This window comes from Heteronotia binoei, chromosome 6, assembly GCF_032191835.1.
Source record: "Heteronotia binoei isolate CCM8104 ecotype False Entrance Well chromosome 6, APGP_CSIRO_Hbin_v1, whole genome shotgun sequence".
Classification (NCBI taxonomy): Eukaryota; Metazoa; Chordata; class Lepidosauria; order Squamata; family Gekkonidae; genus Heteronotia; species Heteronotia binoei.
The window spans coordinates 106,281,721-106,304,728 of NC_083228.1; the positions used below are offsets into that span (position 1 = coordinate 106,281,721).

Below are 23,008 nucleotides of genomic sequence, written 5' to 3' on the forward strand. Positions count from 1 at the left end.
AAAACGTTATGTATGTTTAGTGCTTTATATACGAATTATTCCTGCCTGCACACAGCTCCTCCTCTAGCCATCATTGTGTATGCTCGCATGGATGTACACCATAACCCACACATGTACATGCTACAGGAAGCCTTCTCACAGCACTATGCCATCAGCCAGCACAACCTGTACAAGTTTGCTGTATTAAAAATAATAACTCAAGCGCAGCTTTTGTGTTGGGAGGCATCACAGTGCCTACCCTGAATGCTATGGGTAGAGTTCCCCTGACAGCTGTGCTAAACAATCTACATCACCACCCTGGCCTAGGCCAAATTAAATCATGGGAAACCTGAGGCAAAAAACTCAAGAGCTCTTGGCCTACAGCACCAAGCTAAAGTTACAGCTGCAATTAGAGGTTGAGAACAGAGTTATGAAGAGAACTTTGCTCTCTGGTTGCGGAGCATTTGCTTTGCAGCTTCAGAAGCACGTTGCCAACTGTCAACTATGGCAGCAGTAAACCCCAAACATCAAAAATTTCTTATGGCCCTCTCTACTGTATTTCCTGTAATAACTAAGTTAATGGCTGACTGGGGTGCTCACAAATAAGGGGAACATCTTAGTTCAGAGGATCTCACACCTGGAAAGACTGAAGATCACTGAATTAGATGGATCCTGGTCTGAGCAAGGAACAAAGTTCTCAGTCACTCCAGTTAAAATTGGCCCTCATCAAGTACACTTTTAATTGATCAGTCTACCCAATAAAACTTGCAGTTTCAAAAAAAAACAAACCTCAGTATGCATTTCAATGCATTTCATACTCACTGAAAATGTAAAGACAGTGTGCATTTGCAATAAAAAAGGCCAATGCCATGCTGGGAATTATTAGGAAGGGAATTGAAAACAAATCAGCCAGTATCAATGCCCCTGTATAAATCGATGGTGCGGTCTCATTTGGAATACTGTGTACAATTCTTGTCACCACACCTCAAAAAGGATATTATAGCATTGGAAAAAGTCCAGAAAAGGGCAACTAGAATGATTAAAGGGTTAGAACACTTTTCCTATGAAGAAAGGTTAAAACGCTTGGGGCTCTTTTTTGCTTGGAGAAACGTCAACTTCAGGGTGACATGATAGAGGTTTACAAGATAATGCATGGGATGGAGAAAGTAGAGAAAGAAGTACTTTTCTCCCTTTCTCACAATACAAGAACTTGTGGGCATTCGATGAAATTGCTGAGCAGACAGGTTAAAACGGATAAAAGGAAGTACTTCACCCAAAGGGTAATTAACATGTGCCATTCACTGCCACAGGAGGTGGTGGCGGCTACAAGCATAGCCATCTTCAAGAGGGGGTTAGATAAAAATATGGAGTAGAGGTCCATCAGTGGCTATTAGCCACAGTGTGTGTGTATATATATAAATATTTTTTTTGGCCTCTGTGTGACACAGAGTGTTGGACTGGATGGGCCACTGGCCTGATCCAAAATGGCTTCTCTTATGTTAATGTGTACTATATTTAGAGCAGCAGCCTTATAAAGTTGAAGTATTCCAGCACATGGCTTCAAAACCTTGAGTTACAAAAATGTCCTTCAATACACAGACTTTATACTTTGTTTTAGCCAAGCAAGAACAACAGTGGCATTGAAGTTTTCTCTGTAGGGTTCACGATACCGAAAGTACCAGATTCCGAGAGTCAATGCCCCGATGCGAAAGTACTATTAACAGCACCACAGAGTCTGTTTCAAAGAACATAAGATCCTACAGAAGAATAAAAATACAATTAGATAAGCTTGTCATTTAAAATCTCTTTCCCACATTTCTGTTACAGAACTGTTAGGAGAAAAGATTACCTAGACATTAAAAAAAAAAATAGGACAGAACCTGTCAACCTGTAGTGGGCACAGGATAATGGATCCCATTCATTTTAAACAGGCAATCCCAGCCTTGAAATGGGAACCAACACTTTACTGCCCAACATCAATGTGCCTTTCACTATATGGTTCCTTCCAAAGTATATCTCCTATTTAATTCCAAGATGCATCACAATGTCTTAAAAATGTGGGATGTCTTCCCACATCCATCCCAAAGATTTCTGTACTATTAGACATATATATATATAAAGGCAGGCTGATACTACAGTTGAAGCTACAACAACATAAGTACTGACTGATGCTATCAAAGCTAAATTGTTGATTCTAGTTCTGACAAGTGCAAGTCACCCTCTCCTCCTCCCTTTTGCCTTATTGGATTGTGGTTTGGTGTTATCTGCACTACCCTCCTTATCTGTCCTAAGTTCCAGAAACACTACAGCTTATTATGCTAGGGATCAGGAAAATGATGCTTGCATGAAAAGCCTAGGTTAGATTCGTTAAAATTTTACAAAATCTATACTCCACCTTTCTGCCTTCAAAAGGGCCACCAAGGAACCAATTAAAACATACATACATAAAATCACATCTTAAAAACTATTACAACAAATTAAAACATCATTAAAACTAGAGCTGCAGAAGCATTTTAATTAAAACATTGGGCAGGAAGGAGGGATCACTGGGGAAATGCCAAATGAGTCTTCACCTCCTTGTAAAACTTGGAATTAGAAGATAAGTCTCCTTGAGGAGAGTGTTCCAGAGTCTTAGTGCTGCTACTGGGTTTTCATCCACTAACCTCAAAACTAGGACCTCTGAAGCTGATCATAGTGGTCTGATGGGTTCATAAGGGAGTAGGCAATCTTTCAGATATGTTGGTTCCAAAACCAAACCAGCACCTTGATTTGTGCCAGAAATAGACTGGGAACCAGTGTGAATGGGTTAAGACTAGACTGCTGTGGTCCTTAAGACTCACTCCAGTCACTGTCCTGGCTTTAGCGTTCTGCACCAACATTTCCAAACACTTATCAAGGGTGGTCCATATACAACACATTGCAGTAATCTAATTTAGGTGAAAGCAAGGCACGCACCACAGTGGTCAGACCTTTTTTGCCCAGAAAAGGTCATAGCTGACTAACCAGTCAAAGCTGGTAAAAGGCACTCCTGGCCAAAGTTGCCACATGCTTATCCATAAGCAAGCCTGAGTCCAAGAGCATCCCCAGACTATGGATCTGTTCCTTTAAGGGGAGTGCATCCCGCTAAAGGAACTGGTGACACCTCAAATCCCAGGTCAGACCTTCTGCTCACCAGTGGTATTTCTGGGATTAAGTTTCAAGTTATTAATCTGGATCCACCTGAAAGCTCCCCCCAGGCAGGGGGTTGGGTTTCTGCAGCCTTCCTGAGATCAGCCAAATGCATTCAACAGAGCTGAGGGCCAACTGCATATTGATGACAACCCAGCCAAAATCTCCAGATAACCTCACCTAGAGGTTCATGTAGTTTAATGGCCAAGCACTGAGCAGCAGTCCCCAGTACCACTTTCTCAAACCTGCCCTCCAGGTAGGACTGGAACCACTGCAAAGGTGCCTCCCAATCCTATCTGCGAAAAATGTGCTGATGATGTAGGATCGAGACAACTCAACTTACTATGAGGAAGCAAGCCCCAAGCGTGACTGCTTTGATTTTAATATCAAGGTCCTGTGGGAACTGGATTCCGAAGTTAGCACTTGGTGCTCTGAAATCGCCAATCTCCTGTATAGAAATTTTTCCAATTGAAGACTTCCCATCTGTTGACATCACCTAGTTTTGGGGGGGAGAAAGATGTTTGAAATTGGAGGAAAACTAACCATTCTACTCTTGCATCCACAAGGAATTTTTTAAAAAGCACATATCCATGTTGAGACTGCTTATACATTTTTTTTTTAAAAAAAACCTCTGCTGCTCTGTGAGTGAGCAGTCATGATAGATGCAATTTACCATGAACAGTTTTGGACACTTCTCAGTATTCAAACAAACTTAGTAGCTACTTTAGCCACAAACATCAAACAAAGGTAGTTATTCCAGTTTTATAATTTTTATTGATTTTAACTACAAAAAGAAGCCGCAGGAGTAAAGATACATAAAAGGGGGGGGAAGGGCATGTACAGAGTGGGAAAAACAGAAACAAAGAAAAGTACAAATATATCAATTATACTTCTACCTCCAAATAAAATACCCAATTTGTTCTACCTGAAAGTATCAAGTTCTCCATATATTTTACCATCCTTGTCTTTCATTATAATTTTTTTACTAAACAATTACTAGCAATATAAGTCTAAACAATTCTTCTTCAACACAAATAAGTATAAATAATTCAAAGCCATCTTGACACAAGATTGGCTGATTTAGCTTAACCATGTTAAGAGCACAAACTAATTTATTAGTTTGACAATATCCTTATTAAAATAAGCACATAAAATCATATCTTTATCCTTAACAAGTTAAAAAAATACAACATAATAATTTGTCTATCTCAGTATAAGCAATTTCTCCAAAAGAGCATATTAAAAACAAATCTGCCAGATTACAAAATAATTGTGCTGTCTGCCTTTTCAACAATTAATCCAACTCTTATATCAGTATGAGCAATTTCTCCAAACAAACATGCTAAGAATAAATCTGCCATATAAGAATAAATGTGTTGTCTGCCCTCTTTACCATTGATCCAAATTAACTGTATATTTATCTAACATTTTAACAACATTCTTCCATCCTTAGGATCTCCCTTGGCCTTTTAAGGACACATGCCAATTCTTATTAATAATTCCATATTTATTTACCCACAAAGAAAACCAGAACTCAGGAATCCTTCTTTCCAGGAAAATTTTTAAATCTTAATTTTAGCTGCTTAACTTAGCCATATCAAAAATACAAATTCACTTATCAAAGATTTCAGGTTTTCATGGCTGGTAACATCATTAGGATTTGTAGAATCTTTCGGGCTCAAGTGCCGTGTTCTACTGGAGAAAGTTTTCTACTGAGAACGAAACGTCTGGAAGGAAAACTTTCTCCAGTAGAACATGGCACTTGAGCCCGAAAGATTCTACAAACCCTAACAAATTCACTTATTGGTTCAACAATATCATCATTACTGTAGGCATAAACACATGTATCTTTATCTATTAGATGCAAACCAAATTGAAAAATAATTATGTTATCTATCTACCTAAGTATATAGCCCAAAAATCCCACCTAGCCTTTTAAAATCATATATGAGTTCTTACTATAAGTTCCATATCCACCTGCTCTCAAAGTTACAATTTGATTACATTATCTATCTTCATAAAAATTTAAAAACTTTTTGATCCCTTTTGCTTCTCTATCCATATTACTCCAAAAAAAACCCACTTGATATAACCCAGATATCACACTTTGCCTTTTAAAATCGCATGTCAGTTCTTATTGAGAATTCCATATCCAACTATCCACAGAGAGGGAAAAAATTCAAGAGTCCTTCTTCCTGAAAGATTTCCACATCTTAATTTGTTTACTGGGATGCACCTTCTCTCTTCTCAATGCGGCCACCTGTCTGGGAAATGAGGAGAAGAATTCTAGACTAGATATAATAACTGTATATAATATAAGAATTCTGCGCCATTTGTTCCTCTCAGCAGGACTTCACTCAATCTTGATTTCCGATCTTGTTTTGTAACTGTGTCATAAGGATCCATTTTGGTTTTCTTTCATTTCAGAACGGATCATTTTCCCATTCTGATTCTGCAGACGTCGCCAGAATCTCATTAGCACTCAGCTCATGTAGATTTGAAAGTTCACTAGCTTTCAGCATAAAAGCTCCCATTTGCTTTCCAATCAACTGCATTAATGAAGCAAGATCCTGTTTCAGAGAAGTAATATTCCATAATATATCTTTTTTATAAGACATTTTGCTTGGCAGTGCCATTTTTCTCTGTCAGCAAACTCATTCTCTTAATCCAAGTTGAAAAGTAGTTTAAAGATCCTGTTAGATCGTCATTCTAAATCAGCTCCAGCTGAGATTTCAAATGTTATCATTTCAATTACAGTCAGACGGCAGGGACAAATCTTTCTAAAATATATGTCTTTTATGTTCAGACCATATTGCAGCCAAATAATAGTCTCTTTAACGTATGTCCAATTATAATCTGGGTCGATTTAAGTATTTGTATTCAGTCCAATTCAAGTTATTACCAATACTTAAAATTGCTCTTTGACTTTTCAAGGCCTCATTCGCAGGGAAATAGTCGACCTCTATCCCTTCCTTTGAGCTGCCCACTTGTTGTTATGTAAAACAACCCATTAGCCAGTGGTATTGAAAGCTCACTTGCATAGCAGAATTGCCATGCTTGGAGTAGAGAAGCGATACATCAAAAGCTTACTGAAAAGAGCGAAAGAAAGCAGTCGGCTGTTCACCTTTTTCTGTTGAATCAGCTATCATGGCGGCAGAGCCTCGGGAGATGCAAGAGAACAGGAGCAGCTGCCGCTGTACCCCTAACCTCCAGCAAAAGTCCCATGCCGAAGGAAAACCCCTCCAGGGTCTTCCTGTGGGGGCGCCACATCTGAGGCGTCCCTCCAGCTGCCTGATTCAAAGGTGCTGCAGGAGGATGATCTGCGGACACCCTGAAGTCAGGGCGATGTAACCCGGAAAACCCAAAGGTAGTTATTTCAAGCCCAAACAGAAATACAATATTGTCATGATCTATTATTAAAAATTAGCTGTTGCAGAATCTCAAGTAGGAAGGTTTCTGACCTAGAGAATGGAGAGTAGGCATTTTCTTGGTACCACTACAATGCATATTCTGGCACAGATGTAGGGGTCTGGTGTCAGCACGAATACCAGAAGACCAGGTCTGCCTTTTCTACCTGTTTTGCCCAAGTTACCGCCTTCTCTGAAATCTCCATCCCACATGGCTTTTGTCTGGGTTGGGAGGGGGGGTGTCCCAATCAACTGCAAGCCTTTTTCTTAATCCTCCCTTCCTCACCAACAGAAAAGCAGATAATATCTAACCTTATGTTAGCCATTCTGATCTTGGAGGAAAGCTGGGATAAAATGCATTACCTGGTTTTAATGCTAAGCCAAATATCATAAATAAATAAACAACCATTTCACCCACCATAGCTAACTCAATCCTTTACCATTTGTTCCCAAACTCCCAACAGTCTCCATTAAAAATGTCAGACCAACCCAAGGCAACAAAACAGGTGGATCTTCCCCCCACCCCCACCCCCCAACAAAGGCTATGAGCCAATATGATCAACCACAGCAAACAGGTTTGTCAAACTTCCTTACCTCAAAATTAACCTCCTCAGAGCAGCTGCATAGTATACAGGAGGGCCCAACAACTTCAAGTACATCTTGTCATGCTTCATTTTGGATGCTGAATTTAGGCAAGCAGGGGCCTCAAAGCTGTTTACTGTACCCACCGGTGTACCTGGAGGTGCATGAACTTCAGGCTTTTTTTTTTTTTTTAAAAAAAGCAAAACCCAGCATCTTCAGAATACAAAATTATGTTTTCATTTTTGTAACAAACTCACCAAAATTTGCCCAGGCTATAACCATAACATTCATTGTGGCCTGATTTTTCGTCCTTGCAAAGAATCAGATGACTGATGATTTCTGCAAAGCACCAAGAAATAAAGGGGAGAGGGACCTTCGGGAAGCTCAATGGCGGCCATCTCTCTTTAAAGCTCTTAAAGCCCTCCTGCTCCTGTCAGCCTATATTCATCCTAAACACCCATGTGACACTCCTAAATATACTGAAACGTCTTAGTCTGCACCCTGATCTGTTCATGGGGCAACCTAATGACCTTCAATCCTGTTTTACTTGCTGGTGAGTACAGTCTGTGGAGTGGATGTAAGGAAAATGTTGAATAATAAAATGGTGCCAAAAGCACCAACATTCTCTGAGCAAGATCTCTTGAACCTGAAACATGACCTAATGACATCATTTATCCATCTGGCATCATGACTAAGTTGTCTGCCCTATTAGACCCATTAGTGGAGCAATTGAATGATGTGAAACTTAATCTAGCCCAGGTTGATAAGAATGCAGCCACAGCTTGAGAAATAAGGGCAGCCCTGCTGGAGGATTCCCAGGTGCTGTGTCAGGATGTTCTGGAGGCAAGGAAGCATATTGTTATGCTGGAGGTTGTGACACGGCAGGGAAGCTCAGAGGGACAGAAGAGGGCACTGAAGGATTCAAGGCTTTAATCAACTTCATTAGCTCCTGGTTAGTTTCCACTCTCAATCTGGAGCCAGGGCAAAAATTATCAGTGTTTGAAGGCCTATCACATTGCCCCCCTCCAATAATCCACGGCACTCTCTCCCAAGAGACATAATCATAACACTGGCAGATCAGTCTCATTGGCAGGGAATACTAGTCTTGGCGTGAAGGAAGGGTGCTTTACAGCTTGGGGATCTTAGAGTTTTAGTCTTCCCTGATATCCCAGCAGATGCTTTACAAGTCTGATGTACTCTGAAGTCAGTCACTTTGAGACTGAGAGAAAAAAAAACAAAGTATAAATTGTTGGCTTCTGGTAAGTTATCTGTAATGCTATGGGGGAAACAGTTTCTTGCCTGGGATGAGGAAAGTGGGAGGAGTCTTCTCCAAGCCTTACAACTGGCTATTATGCAAGAAACTGAAAGATCATCGCAAAAATCACCGAGCTCACCGGAACAGAATAACAGGCAGCTGGCAAGCGGAGAAGCCTGATTTCAGTGGAAAGCGGGATGGCACATCTTAAAGGAGAGAGAAAGCGCTGATTTGTGTATAGAGTTTTGTTGTTGCTGCTGGGTGTTTAGTTTTTTTTTATATACATGCATTTATACTACTGTTGGGCAGGAGGGAGAGGGGTGGGGGGAAGAGAGGAAATTTCGGAGCCAAGTTTCTCTATTGTTTTGAGTTGCCTTTCACTGAGTTGGCACACTTTATCTGATATTTTTCTAAAAGCAGTGACATGCCTTTACTATTGCATTTTGGCTTTATTGTGTATATGGGTTGGGCCCCCCTCCCTTTCCCCTTTTCCGGGAAGTTAGTTCACTGTGTGCATTCCGTGCATTCTATAAGCTGAGCTCTTTTGAACTCTGTCAAGTATGTATTGCCACCTGATTCTCAGTGTAGGGTGTTTATTATGCAGCTTTTTATTTTGATCATATTGTCCTGGTGTTGTATCTACCTCTTGAACTTTGCCTGTCTGAACCTGTTCCTAGGATAATTGAATAGATGTGTTTTGATAGATTTTGGTCTGGGGGAAGGGGAGATTTAAAGGGTTAAGTATTTTGTGAATATTTAACTTCAATTGCTGTATATCATTTTAAAGTTTAATTAAAAAGACAATTAGAAATAATTCTTTTTTTTAAAAAAGAATTTACAGAGGGGGTGTTCCATAAAGGAGAAGAAACAGACTATAAGAAGTGTAACCCATTATGTAAAAGTGTAGGCAAGGTGATGCTAGGAAATCAGAAGTGGCTTTGAGAAGAGAATTTTGGGAATCAATCTGAAGATAGATAACTTTGTTTTATTTGGTATTCAATCCAAAAACCTTTATTGGCATAGAAGTAAAAAGTACAGCATGGCAAATTTACACAGAGTTTCAGTTATAAAAACTAGTCAAACATCTTATTTGGTATTTTTTTTTCCTTTGTGTGTGTGCGTGCACATGCGCCCCTGCCTGAAAGTCATGGCGACCTCTGAAGACTCCTACTGGGGCATGGAGGACATTCAGAGAAGTGGCTTGATAGACTGCCTCTGATTCTTGGTATTCTCTCTGGAGGTCTCTCTTTCAAATACTTGCCAGAGTCAACCCTGCTTAGCTTCCAAGATCTGACGAGATCAGGCTTGCCTGGGCTATCCAGGTCAGGGAAAGAAAGATCATTTTAAAAAGCCACCTGTGCAGTTCAGGTTGTTCACAGCAACCACATTTACTGAGCTGACATATAAAGTGGAATAATTATTTAATTTTAGAAAAAAATTGGAAAAGCTACAAATTTTCAGTAAAGTGTATTATGTTGTTGTTGTTCAGTCTCACAGTCGAGTCTGACTATTTGCAACCCCATGGACAAAGTCATGCTAGGCCCTCCTGTCTTCCACCATCCTCCAAAGTCTGTTCAAATTCATGTTAGTTACATCAGTAACACTGTCCAGCCATCTCATCTTTTGCCATCCCCTTCTTCTTCTGCCTTCTGTCTTTCCTACCATCACGATTTTCTCCAGGGAGTGCTCCCTTCTCATTTGGTGGCCAAAGTATTTGAGCTTCAGCTTCAGCATCTGCCCTTCCAGGGAACAGTCTGGGTTGGTTTCCCTTAGGACTGACTGATTTGATTTTCTTGCAGTCCAAAGGACTCTCAAGAGTTTTCTCCAGCACCACATCTCAAAAGCATCTATTCTTCTGCGCTCGGCCTTCCTTACATTACATTAGCTCTCACAGTCATACATTAGTACTGGGAATACCATCGCTTTGACTATATGGACTTTTGTTGGCAGGGTGATGTCTCTACTTTTTATTATACTGCCCAGGTTCGCCATAGCTGTCCTCCCAAGGAGCAAACGACTTTTAATTTCATGGCTACAGTCACCATCTGCAGTGATCTTGGATCCCAGAAATGTGAAGTCTGTCACTACTTCCATGTCTCCCCCTTCTATTTGCCAAGGTGTGATGGGGCCAGATGCCATGATCTTAGTTTTTTTTATGTTGAGTTTCAAGCCTACTTTTGTGTTCTCCTCTTTCACCCTCAACAAGAGGTTCTTTAAGTCTCCTCACTTTCTGCCGTTAGAGTAGTGTTATCTGCATATCTGAGGTTGTTGATGTTTTTCCCGGCAATCTTAATTCTGGCTTGTGCTTTATCCAGGCCAGCATTCCTCATGATGTACTCTGCATATAAATTAAATAAGCAGGGTGACAATATACATCCTTGTAGAACTCCTTTTCCTATTCTAAACCAATCAGGTGTTCCATATCCCGTTCTGACAGTTGCTTCTTGACCCTCATGCAGGTTTCTCAGGAGACATGTGAGGTGGTCTGGTATTCTCATCTCTTTAAGGACTTGCCACAGTTTGTTGTGATCCACACAATCAAAGGCTTTAGCATAGTCAATGAAACAGAAATAGATGTTTTTCTGATACTCCCGTGCTTTCTCCATAATCCATCGAATGTTGGCAATTTGATCTCTAGTTCCTCTACCTCTCCAAAACCCAGCTCGAACGTCTGGTAGTTCCCAATCTACATACTGCTGAAGCCTGGTTTGTAGGATCTTTAACATGACCTTGCTGGCATGTGAAATGAGTGCAATGGTGTGATAGTTTGAACATTCCTTGACATTATCCTTCTTTGGGATTGGAATATAAACTGATCTTTTCCAATCCTGTGGCCACTGTTGTGTTTTCCAAATTTCTTGACATAATGTGTGCATCACTTTAACAGCATCATCTTTTAGGACTTTGAATAGCTCAACTGGGATACCATCATCTCCTCTCACTTTGTTGTTAGTAATGCTTTCTAAAGCCCATTTGACTTCACACTCAAGAATGTCTGGCTCAAGGTCATTGATTTCACTGTCATGGTTGTCCAAGACATTGAGATCATTCCTGTATAATTCTTCTGTGTATTCTTGCCACCTCTTCCTGATCTCTTCTGCTTCTGCAGGGTCCCTAATATTTTTGTCCTTTATCATGGCCATCTTTGCACAAAACGTTCCCTTGATTTCTCCAATTTTCTTGAATAGATCTCTTGACCTTCCCATTCTATTATTTTCCTCTATTGTTTTGCATTGTTCCTTCAGGAAGGCCTCCTTATCTCTCCTTGCTGTTCCCTGGAAGTCTGCATTCAGTTGGGTGAATCTTTCCTTTTCACCTTTGCCTTTTGCTTTCCTTTTTTCCTCAGCTATTTGTAAAGCCTCATCAGACAGCCACTTTGCTTTCTTGCATTTCTTTTTCTTTGGGGTGGTGCTGATTGCCGCCTTCTGTACAGTGTCATGAACCTCCGTTCATAGTTCTTCAGGCACTCTGTCTATCAACTCTAGTTCCTTAAACCTATTCTTCATCTCCACTGTATATTCATAAGGGATGTGATCAAGGTCAAACCTGAATAGCTTAATGGCTTCCCCAGTTTTCTTCAGTTTAAGCCTGAATTTTTCAATGAGTAGCTCATGATCTGAGCCACAGTTCCAGGTCTTGTTTTTGCTGACTGTAAGGAGCTTTTCCATCTTTAACATGACCTTGCTGGCATGTGAAATGACTGCAATGGTGCCTTCTTTTGCCTCCAGGTCTTGTTTTTGCTGACTGTAAGGAGCTTTTCCATCTTTGACTGCAGAGTATATAATCAATCTGATTTCTATGCTGCCCATCAGGTGATGTCCATGTGTAGAGTCACCTTTTAGGTTGTTGGAAGAGGGTGTTCATTATGACCAGCTTGTTATCTTGACAAAACTCTATTAGCCCAGCTTCATTTTGTTCTCCAAGGCCAAACTTGTCAGTTGTTCTGGTTACCTGTTGACTTCCTTCTTTGGCATTCCAGTCCCCTATGATGAAGAGGACATCTTTTTTTGATAATTCTAGAAGGTGTTGTAGATCTTCATAGAACTGGTCCACTTCAGCCTCTTCTGCATCACTGGTTGGGGCATAGACTTGGATTACTGTGATATTGAATGGTTTGCCTTGGATATGGACTGAGATCATTCTGTCATTTTTGAGATTGTATCCCATTGCTGCCTTCCTCATTCTCTTGTTAACTATAAAGGCCACACCATTTCTTCTACGGGACTCTGATCTGAATAGCCCAGGCAAGCCTGTTCTCATCTGATCTCAGAAGCTAAGCAGGGTCGACTCTGGTGAGTACTTGGATGGGAGACCTCCTCAGAATACCAAGAATCAGAAGGCAGGGGCAGGCTTTATTCAGCTTCCCCTCCCTAAATATCCTCCAGCGCCCCCCCATTGGGAACAATCACCAGGGGTCACCATGACTTGGTGGCGCACACTAACACATGCACACACTCATATTAAAAATATAGAAAATGCTGGCTTAATTAAAAAAAAAAAGAAAATTAAAACATAAGCAAAGAAACAAAACGTGTTTTACCTCCTCCAAGCAGCAAGAACAACCACAAAAATGGGCATCTCAGAGGCCTTATGAGCTCAATAACAGGCTGGTCCAAGCTGTTAAAGATCTTCATTCTAAATGGTTGCAAGAGCTCACAACAGGCTTGCGTACATGACTGACTCTCCTCAACTGCAAAGTAGACCATTTGTCCCAATGAATTTTTAATGTCACAGTTGGTTCTGCTTTCACAGCCTGTTATAGTTATAAAGGAAGTAACATAAATGCAGGTGGGTTAGTTTATTCAAATTCTTCTTCAAATATTAGTAAAATATATGCACTAACACCTCTACATAGAATTTTTAATTACAATTATAAATAGTAAACAATAAATAAAAGCCCAGCAGGAACTCATTTGCATATTAGGTCATACCCCTGACATCACCCTTGTTTCACAGAGGGCTTTTTTTGCAGAAAAAGCCCAGCAGACCTCATTCAGCTACTGCAGAAATTAGTTTGCTCTGGGGCCATTTTTCCTGAGCTAAGACAAAAATGTGTGAGCCAGAGGCTAAAAAATTGTGAGCTAGCTTGGACTAAGTCAGCTTAGAGGGAACACTGCTCACAGGTTGTCTTGTTGTGGGAAGAGGAAGGGAAAGGCGATTGTAAGCCACTCTGAATGAAGGGCGGGGTAAACATTCAATCTGTCATGGGTGCTGGGGGCCCTGCAGAAGAAGCCGAGCCTGCAGAAGAAACTGTGCCCCTGCCACCTGCACCAGTGCCCCTGCCTCCTGCTGGAGAAGATCCAAGCCCCACTGCCTCGCCCTCTCAGGTGGCTCGTGTGCGTGACCGCCTTCGTCAGGACCTCAGGGATCGGAGGAGGGTGGCACGCTCACGAGCAAGACGCTCCCTGAGCCCTGAGTTTTGAAAGGATTCTGGCCCTTCTAGGAGTGAGGGTGCTTGAGTCTCAGCAGGATCCTGGCTGCCCTCTGAGTCAGCAATTAGCCCAAATGGGCAACAGACAGCAGAGGGGTATATAGCTGTGGGCTTTGAGAGAAGGCTTTGTGGAAGCAACTAGTCACTTACCTGACGTTCTAGCATCCACTTCGGCTTCTGACTTCGGCTTCTGGACCCCTTGACTCTGGCATTGACTTCTGGACCCCCTGACTTCGGCTTCTGAACCTCTGACCTACGATACCTGGACTGTGATTCGGTTTTGGCGCTTTGGACCCTCCTTGCTACCCAGCTACAGACCTTGGACTGCCCCTGGACTTCGCCTGGCCTGGCCCCAACCCGAGACACAATCTCTTATTTTTCATATCCATTCTCTGGCAGACAGCCAATGCTCTAGAGCAGGGGTGTCAAATATGCAGCCCAAGGGTCAGATCAGACCCATGGAGGGCTTTTATCAGGCTCAAAAGTATCTTATTGTCATCTGCTCCCTTCTCTCTCTCTAGCTTCCTTTTGCATCACATTTTGCTTTGCCAGGCTTGGTCAATTGCACAGGAGCTGCAGAGCAAAGCCTCTATTATTTTCTCCATAAGCTGACTAGCACATGAAACAACTCATGTACAACAGTTCACAATGCCCAGCCATTTCATGTTTCCCCCTGGGTCTTAGGCTCAAAGCATTGACCATGACATTTCTGTAAAAAGTTGGTTTGCAACACACACAACACCTGAATAGCATAGTCAAGATTACTACAGTGCATAGTCAAGATTACTACAGTGTTTCCAGATTTTGATACAATTATTCAGAGCAATTATTCAGAGGCCCCATTTACATCAGATCCGACCCTCAAACAAATGAGTTTGACACCCCTTGCTTACACCATTCTTCTTTCCCTCTTTTGATCTGCATAACAACCCTGTAAGATATGCTTGAAAGTATGTTGGCAGTCCAAAACCACAGTAAGAAGCTGGGTCTGACAGACCCTGCTCTGAAGCTCTCTGACTGCCACGTCACAGTGGGTGTCATAGGGAGGTTGCTTCTGAAAAGCAGCAAGTAGCCAGGTCTAGTTAAGTCATGCCAATCAGGTGGCATCAAGTCACCCACAGGATGCTGCCAGGCTTAGAGTAGGAAACCTCCATCTGAAAGCTGAAGATCTCCTGGTATGACAACTGAACTCCAGACAACAGATCTCTCTTCCTCCGGAAAAAATAAGTGCTTTGGAAGGTGGACTCTATGGCATTATATTTAGCTGGAACCTCTCCCCTCCCCAAAGTCTGGCTTCAGTAGAATCCGCCACAAAATCTCCAGGAATTTCCCAACCTGCAGCTCTAGGGTGGCCATAATGTCTGAAGGCCAGCCAGGGACACCTTGGGGGGGGGGGAAAGGTTGGGGTGCGCGTGTGCGAAGCGCGGGCGCCGCCGGAAACAGGAGGTGATGTCATGCCACCGCCGGAAACAGGAAGTGACATCACTTCCTGTGACATCATTTCCCCGCGCCACCTGCCGGAAACAGGAAGTGACATCACTTCCTGTGACATCATTCCCCCCAAATGACATCATTTTTCCCAAATGCCACTGCCGAAAACAGGAAGTGACTTCACAGCACTTCCTGTGACGTCCCCAAAAATCCCCCAAATATCACTGCCGGAAACACCAAGATTATTTATAGAGAGGAAAAGGGGGAAATAAAGTTAAATAAAACTCTTTTTTTACTTTTTTTCAAAGTGAGAAGACTAGAGAGAACGGGTTCCACGCTGAGAAGCCAGTCAGATTCCAGTGAGATTCCAGTGAGACTGTGCTGCATAATGCAGCCTATTTATTTTGTCCTGTTGGCTCTGTTGGCTCTATCTGCACCACCTTCATGACTTTCGGGGTGTGGATCCCCCAGTGGGGTGGTCTCCCGACTCCCTCCGCTGGCTGTTTCTGATAGCCCTGCGCCCCCTCTTTCATTTGATATGTGTCCCGTGCGGGTGCCACCCTCCCGCCGGGAGATGCCGCAAAATGAGCCCCCTTGAGGCTTATGGCGGCAGGGCTCGGGGGAAGCGAGCTAGACTGCTGCTCTTTTGAGGGGTTATAGAGTGTTTCGAGCCCGTCCCTGTGGCATCGGTCCCATCGTTGTGGGGCCCAGGGGGCCGGCGCAGCGGCACGCTGAAGCAGCCTGTCGGTCACTTCCGGGTTCCTGTCCTGCATCTCGATCTGTGTTATTAGTGACCTGTGTTATTAGTGACCTGTGTTATTAGTGACAGGTCGAGATGCAGGACAGGAACCCGGAAGTGACACATATCAAATGAAAGAGCCCTGCCGCCATAAGCCTCAAGGGGGCTCATTTTGCGGCATCTCCCGGGGGGAGGGTGGCACCCGCACGGGACACATATCAAATGAAAGAGGGGGCGCAGGGCTATCAGAAACAGCCGGCGGAGGGAGTCGGGAGACCACCCCACTGGGGGATCCACACCCCGAAAGTGATGAAGGTGGCGCAGATAGAGCCAACAGAGCAAACAGGGAGGGCGGGGAAGGCGGCGAGTGAGGGAGCCAGCGTCCCTGCACGTGCAGGGACGCTCGCTCCCTCACTCGCCGCCTTCCCCGCCCGCGCGCGGGGCCCGCCGGCTCCCCGCTGGCTATACCGGGACTTCTAATGGTCCCGGTATAGCCAGCCCGGGAGCCAGGAATTGGGGGCCAGAACCGGGACTTTCCTGGGAGACCGGGACGGTCTGGCCACCCTAGCTGACAACTCTAGTCAGCACTGGACCAAATGTGTTCTCCCTCAAAGGCCAAAATAGGCTTGGAAAGGACTCCCCCCCTTCTGCCTTTTACTGACAGACTCAAGCTTGATTGAATAGCAACTAGCACTGAGGTGAAAGGAAAGTCAGTCTTAAACACAGTCTTAAACAGAGAACTCTATATTTTCTGTCTCTCATTCTCTCTCTCTGTACCTAGAATATCTATCTCGTATCTGCTCACCCAACAACTTGTAAATTAGACCCATGCCCTTCCTGGCTTATTAAATCTTGCCAGGGGGATCTTAGATATCCCGTGCGGGATATCATAAATAGATCCCTAATGGAAGGGCACTTTCCAACGCCACTCAAAGAGGCTGTGGTCCGACCCCTCCTAAAAAAGCCATCTTTAGATCCGGCCCAATTGACACACTATCGGCCGGTTTCAAATTTGCCCTTTCTGGGTAAACTTATTGAGAGGGCAGTGGCGATGCAGTTACAGACTTTCCTGGAGGACACTTCCGTCCTTGACCCATTTCAGTCCGGCTTTCGCCCAGGACACGGGACGGAGACAGTGCTGGTTGCCCTAGTGGATGACCTTCAATGGCATCTGGATCGGGGTGGCTCGGCGGTGCTGATGTTGTTAGACCTGTCGGCTGCGTTCGACACGGTCGACCATCGGCTACTGACGTGCCGCCTCGCCGACGCGGGGATTCAGGGGTTGGCCTTACAGTGGCTTTCCTCTTTCCTGGAAGGTCGGGGACAAAGGGTCGCAATTGGGGGGGAGCTATCCCGGAGGCGCACACTCGATTGTGGTGTGCCCCAAGGGGCGGTTCTCTCCCTGATGTTATTTAACATCTACATGCGGCCTCTTGCCCAGGTTGCCCGAAGGTATGGGCTGGGGTGTCATCAGTATGCTGATGACACCCAGCTCTATCTACTGATGGACGGCCAGCCTGTCTGCGCCCCGGAAAATCTTGACCAGGCATTACGGGCTGTGGCTGAGTGGCTCAGACTGAGCGGGCTGAAGCTAAATCCTACGAAGACAGAGGTCCTTTGCTTGGGTCGCCGCGGCCTGGGGAGGGGGATCCCCCTGCCGGCTTTTGATGGTGCGCCGCTGATGGCGGCGGACAGGGTCAAGAGCTTGGGGGTGCTATTGGAGCCTTCCTTAAAGATGGAGGCTCAGATAGCAGCCACTGCCAAGTTCGCATTTTTTCATCTTAGGCGGGCAAGGCAGCTGGCCCCCTTTCTGGAGCGCGACGACCTAGCAACAGTGATCCATGCTACGGTCACCTCGAGGTTGGACTACTGCAATGCCCTCTACATGGGGCTGCCCTTGTCTCGGACCAGGAAACTGCAGCTGGTGCAGAATGCCGCGGCCCGGCTGCTATTGGGTCTCCCAAAGTGGGGACACATCCGGCCGGGTCTCCGGACTCTGCACTGGCTTCCAGTGATATACCGAGTCCGGTACAAGGTGCTGGTTATTACCTTTAAAGCCCTATATGGCCTGGGACCTGCCTACCTGAAGGACCGTCTCTCCCCACATGTTCCCCAGAGAGCACTGAGGTCAGGAACACAAAATCTCCTCACTATCCCCAGGCCAAAAGAAGCCCGTTTGAAAGCCACCAGATAAAGGGCTTTCTCCGTTATGGCCCCCGTATGGTGGAATCAGCTGCCGGAAGAGGTGAGGGCCCTGCGGGACTTGGCACAGTTCCGCAGGGCCTGTAAGACGACCCTCTTCCGGCTAGCCTATACTTAGCTAGGACGACAACTCGATGTAACTGGCCAGCCATCTGTTTACAGGAAATTGAAATATTCTGTTTTCAAGGTTTTAACTGTTTAAATATTTAATTGTTTTATACTTGAAATTGTTTAAATTTTATGTTTGATTAATTGTTGGAAGCCGCCCTGAGCCATTCGTGGGAAGGGCGGGATATAAATCTCGAATAAATAAATAAATAAATAAATAAATAAATAAATAAATAAATAAATGTTGTTCTGCTGCCAATGGATAGTGCTTTTGTCTATATCTCTCTGGCTGTTTGGTTTCCCAGAAGAGGAGGGGGAGGACTCCTCAGCCAATTGAGGGAAGTCTTTCTGTGCCTGTTTTCCTCCTCCTCCCCTCCTCAACCAATTGAAGGAGGCTTTCTTTATTTCCTCTGCAAAGTAGTGTCAATTGAGAGGGGGAGAGTGGGTTATCAGTGCTCCCCCAAATTTCACAATTGCTGGAAAAAAAGAGACAGCCTTCAGATTCTTTCTCACTCAAAAGAGAATAAAAGATTTCATAGATTTTTTTTCCATCCCCCCCCCCCAAATTTAGCAACTTTACTTCAAACTTGTTGATGCTATGTATTTTAAAAACAACAGCAAAAATGGCCTTTAGAACTGTTTCACTGATTTTTAAAGAAACAATATTTCAAAGGGTTTTTTTCCAGTGCTTCCCCAATTTCCCAGTCTTATAATAATAATAATAATAATAATAATAATAATACAATTTTATTTATATCCCGCCCTCCCCATCTGAAAAAAGAAATGACGGCATCGGGGTGGAGGTGGGGGGAAGGATTTCCAGAATTTTTACATTTCCTCCCAGGACTTCTCTAGTTGGTGCATAAAAGCACTGAGGCTGCCAGCAGTAAACACAACGGGGTCAATTTGGCAGACCACCAAATGTGCATTTGGCTTTACTTGCAGCACAATCTTCTGTATAGGGACATTGTGTTCCACAGGGCTTTCTGCAAACAAAACTAGACAGGATTGCAGCCCTTAGCTTTGGCCTGAAGTCTCCATGCACCCTATCAAGGGCTGTACAACCATATCATAGGTCCACCCATCAGTCTGCTTGCCTAGGTTGTTACCCCCTGAAAGAAGGCAAAACAGGAAAACAAAGTGCTCCACACTCTGGGTAAAAGTTTTGTAGAACTTGGAACTCATACCTAAATTAAGGTTAACCCAAAGGCTGATGTCTTACTCAGAACTAAGCCCAAGGATCTTGAGAGAACTGCGCAGTACCATTTAGAATGGGGGGGGGGGGAGACAGAGAGAGAGAGAGAGAGAGATCACTGAATAGAAGGAAACAAAAGTAAAACTATGTAGCAAGGGTTTTTGGTACTCTCTGTTCACCATCCCATTAACAGCAATCTGGGGCTAGGAACAGACAGCCATGCACAGGCCTGTAGCGATGGGGCCTGTGGGGGCACTGCTCCCAACTTCCAGGCTGCCATATGGAATGGGCCAGGGAGAGGAGGACATATGGAGCTGCTGGCTACAAAGCACCAGGGTGGGGGAGAGGGAGGTGGAAGGCATCACCCTGCTTGCAGGCAAGGTGTAGTCCCTTCTTGACTCCAAAGTTTTAGGGTTAGCTACGTTAACTTGACCACTGTCAGAGCCTCCAAATTTTGCCCATTCCCCAGAAAACTTCTGAAAAGTGGCAAGCCCTGTAAAGGATGGTAAAGGATGCACCTGCCTTTACAAAACAACAACAAACAACTTTTAAAATCCTGACTATGCCCCTGGCCATGCAACCAATCCCACCAGGTTGACTGGATAGGACCAGTTAAACACAGACCTGATACCACAAGAATGGGTGCAAACGCTCATCTGAATTGTCTGCAGCCTTCCCCCCCCCCACCACCACCTTTTTCAACCAACCACCACCCTGCTTTTCCCAGGGACCAGTTCAGTACCTGGTTCAGGGAACTGCAAAGCTGCTTGGAAGCAAAGCTGGAAGCCTTTAATTCCTTTGATCAGAGGACTCTGGGCGTCCCTGAAAGGATATGCCTGCTGCCTTGAAGTAAACCTCAGTGGGTTGGAGGGTTTTATCCTTAACTTAATCTGTTTACTGGACCCTGAATCCAGGGTTTTCTTTGATGTTTCTTTCATATTAGCCACTAATCTTGCTGTTTGGGAATAAGAGCCTGGAAATATGCTGTTTGGGAATATTCACACTGGAAGGACACTCCCCCGGGTCCTGGAACACATGCACAAACATTTGCCAAGCCCTGCTTTGAGCAAGAGGGGGTGTGACCTAAGCATCATGGATGACTTCCCCCCACCAAAGGAGAACTGCTTCACTCAGCAAGATACATGGACAAATTGGGATTTAAACTGCCCCCCCCATGATGGCCCACTACCCCCTACAACACAGTATGCTACTACACCATAAGCAACCAGGCAGCCACCCCAAGCTCAGAAGTAAGAATATGTTCCACTCACTATAATGCACACAGATCACAAGTGAAGGCAGCAGAAGCCATTTACTTACATCGACCAACAGTGCAATTCCAAGAGTCAGTTCTAGGAATAAGCCCCACTGAAGATCCAAGTAGCCTTCTGAGTAGACTTGCTTAAAATGGCACTGCTAGGTGACATAAGGTAAATATGTGTATCACCCCCCCCCCAAAAGTTTATTTTTTATTTTTGTCTGCCATGGTTTTGAGATTAGACTTATCTTTAGAATGACTGTACTATTGATCCCTTTTCCCATCCAAAATTACTGTTGCCACCCAAGGAACAGGAATTGAATTTGCATCTCTTCTCATTGTTGTCCTTATCAGTAAAGTCCCAGTACTACTTGATGGGGTGATCTTTTGATTATTCTGCCTTATCCATATGGTCATTCCCCTCTGTGTTGCATAATGTGTGCTTTGTTACAGAAGTCCCCATGCTGATCCATGTTAAGTAATTTTAGCTTGATGGTCCTACCCTTTCTACAGGGAGACACTGGTTGCATGTGTCATAAGGAAGTTAGCATGCGCTGTTATCTTTGTTTTTGTTCTGCCCTAATTGTGGTTTTCACTCAGCCGTTGCAAGGCAACATACTGTGAGTCTTCTTACCTTGACAGCAGGATGTGGCTGCTTCTGTTGACAGGACACAGGAATGAAGGCGCAAAGGGGATAGAAAATTAAACTATTTGAAAAAGTTCCAACCAAACGCCTTGATTTGTGTTTAAAAATGCAATGCAATCTTTTGTAGAACAAAGGCAAGAGAGAAAACTTGTATTTTTTTTTTTAAGAAAAGGGGGGGAAACAGGAAAGATGATAGCAAATGAAGTACCTTCAGGCACAAGGAAAAGCGAAAGGCAGCAGAGAAAAACCAGTGAAGTGAAACAAGGGAAGACAAAGAGAACAGAAACAAAAAATGGTGAAACCTAGGTTTAAATTTATAATCCAGAATGAAACCAGCAGAATCTGGGGCCCCACACGCCTAAATATGTGTCTTGACATGCTGCCCTTCAGCACGCATTACTCACAACTGATCCAGTTGAAGTTCCAGTCTACCCATCACAAAGGGAAGAAAAACATGCCGTTGAGTCACAGCTGTCTTATGGTGATCCCATCCATGGGGTGTTCCAGTCAAAGGAGGAGCAGAAGTGAGTTGCTGTTGTCTTCTTCAACATTAGCAACCCTAGTAGTCTTCCTTGGTGGTCTTCCATTCAGCTACTGACCTTGGCTAACTCTGCTTAGCTCCTAAACTCTGATGAGCCCAGGCTAAGCAAAAGACTCAAGCTGGCTAATGTCAGATCCCAGACAGAGACAGCAGTTTCTTTCAAGGCGTCAGCAGGCGCTCTTGAGCATTCAGGAATGGAAAAAGTATTTCATATAATCAAAACCCTACATTTATTAATGTGGAAAGTAATTTATTTTCTTTAAATAAATGCACAAAAACATAATGTATGTTCAGTGTTTTATATACAAAGTATCCCTGTCTGCACACAGCTCCTCCTCTTGCCCTCATTGTGTACACTCGTGTGGATGTACACCATAACCTGCACTTCTACATGCTACAGGAAGCCTTCTCGCAGCACTATGCCATGAGCCAGCACACCCTATATAAGTTTGCTGTATTAAAAATAATAACTCAAGCACAACTGTTATGTTATGAGGCGACACAATGCCTACCCAGAATGCTGTGGGTAGACTTGCCCTGGCAGCTGTGCTGAACCATCTGCATCACCACCCTGGCCTGGGCCTAAATTCAGTCACGGAAAAGGTGAGGTGAAAAACTAACAAGGGCCTACCACACTGAACTAAAGCTACAGCTGCAACTAGAGGTTGAGAACAGGGCTATGGAGACAGCTTTGCTCCGGTTGCAAAGTATTCACTTTAGAGCTTCAGTAACACATTGCCAACTGCCAGCCGTGGTAGCAAAAATTCCCAAACATCAAAAATTTCTTGCAGGCCCTCTGTCACACAGCAGGGGACCAGGAAGGGCCTTCTACTGGCTGCCACCACTCTGGTAAGGGTCTGTATGGGAGGGCCCAGAGCACCCAACTAACACTGTATCTTCCTTTTTAATAAATGTTTTAACCATGACTGAAGAGATGTGAGACCCAGGCAGTTTAACAATAGCAACAAGGAATTTATTAGAAATACTCTAATGATAGGTGTGTAATAAAAGACTTTTAGTGCAACAGTGAATAAAGAAACAGAAAAGATTGGTATAAAGAAAATAA

General features: G+C 43.9%; 1 pseudogene; it reads right to left on the bottom strand.

The window, feature by feature from the left end:
- Positions 1-3,461: 3,461 nt before the first annotated feature.
- LOC132573442 (phospholipid scramblase 1-like) lies at positions 3,462-22,506 on the bottom strand (annotated as a pseudogene).
- Positions 22,507-23,008: the final 502 nt, after the last annotated feature.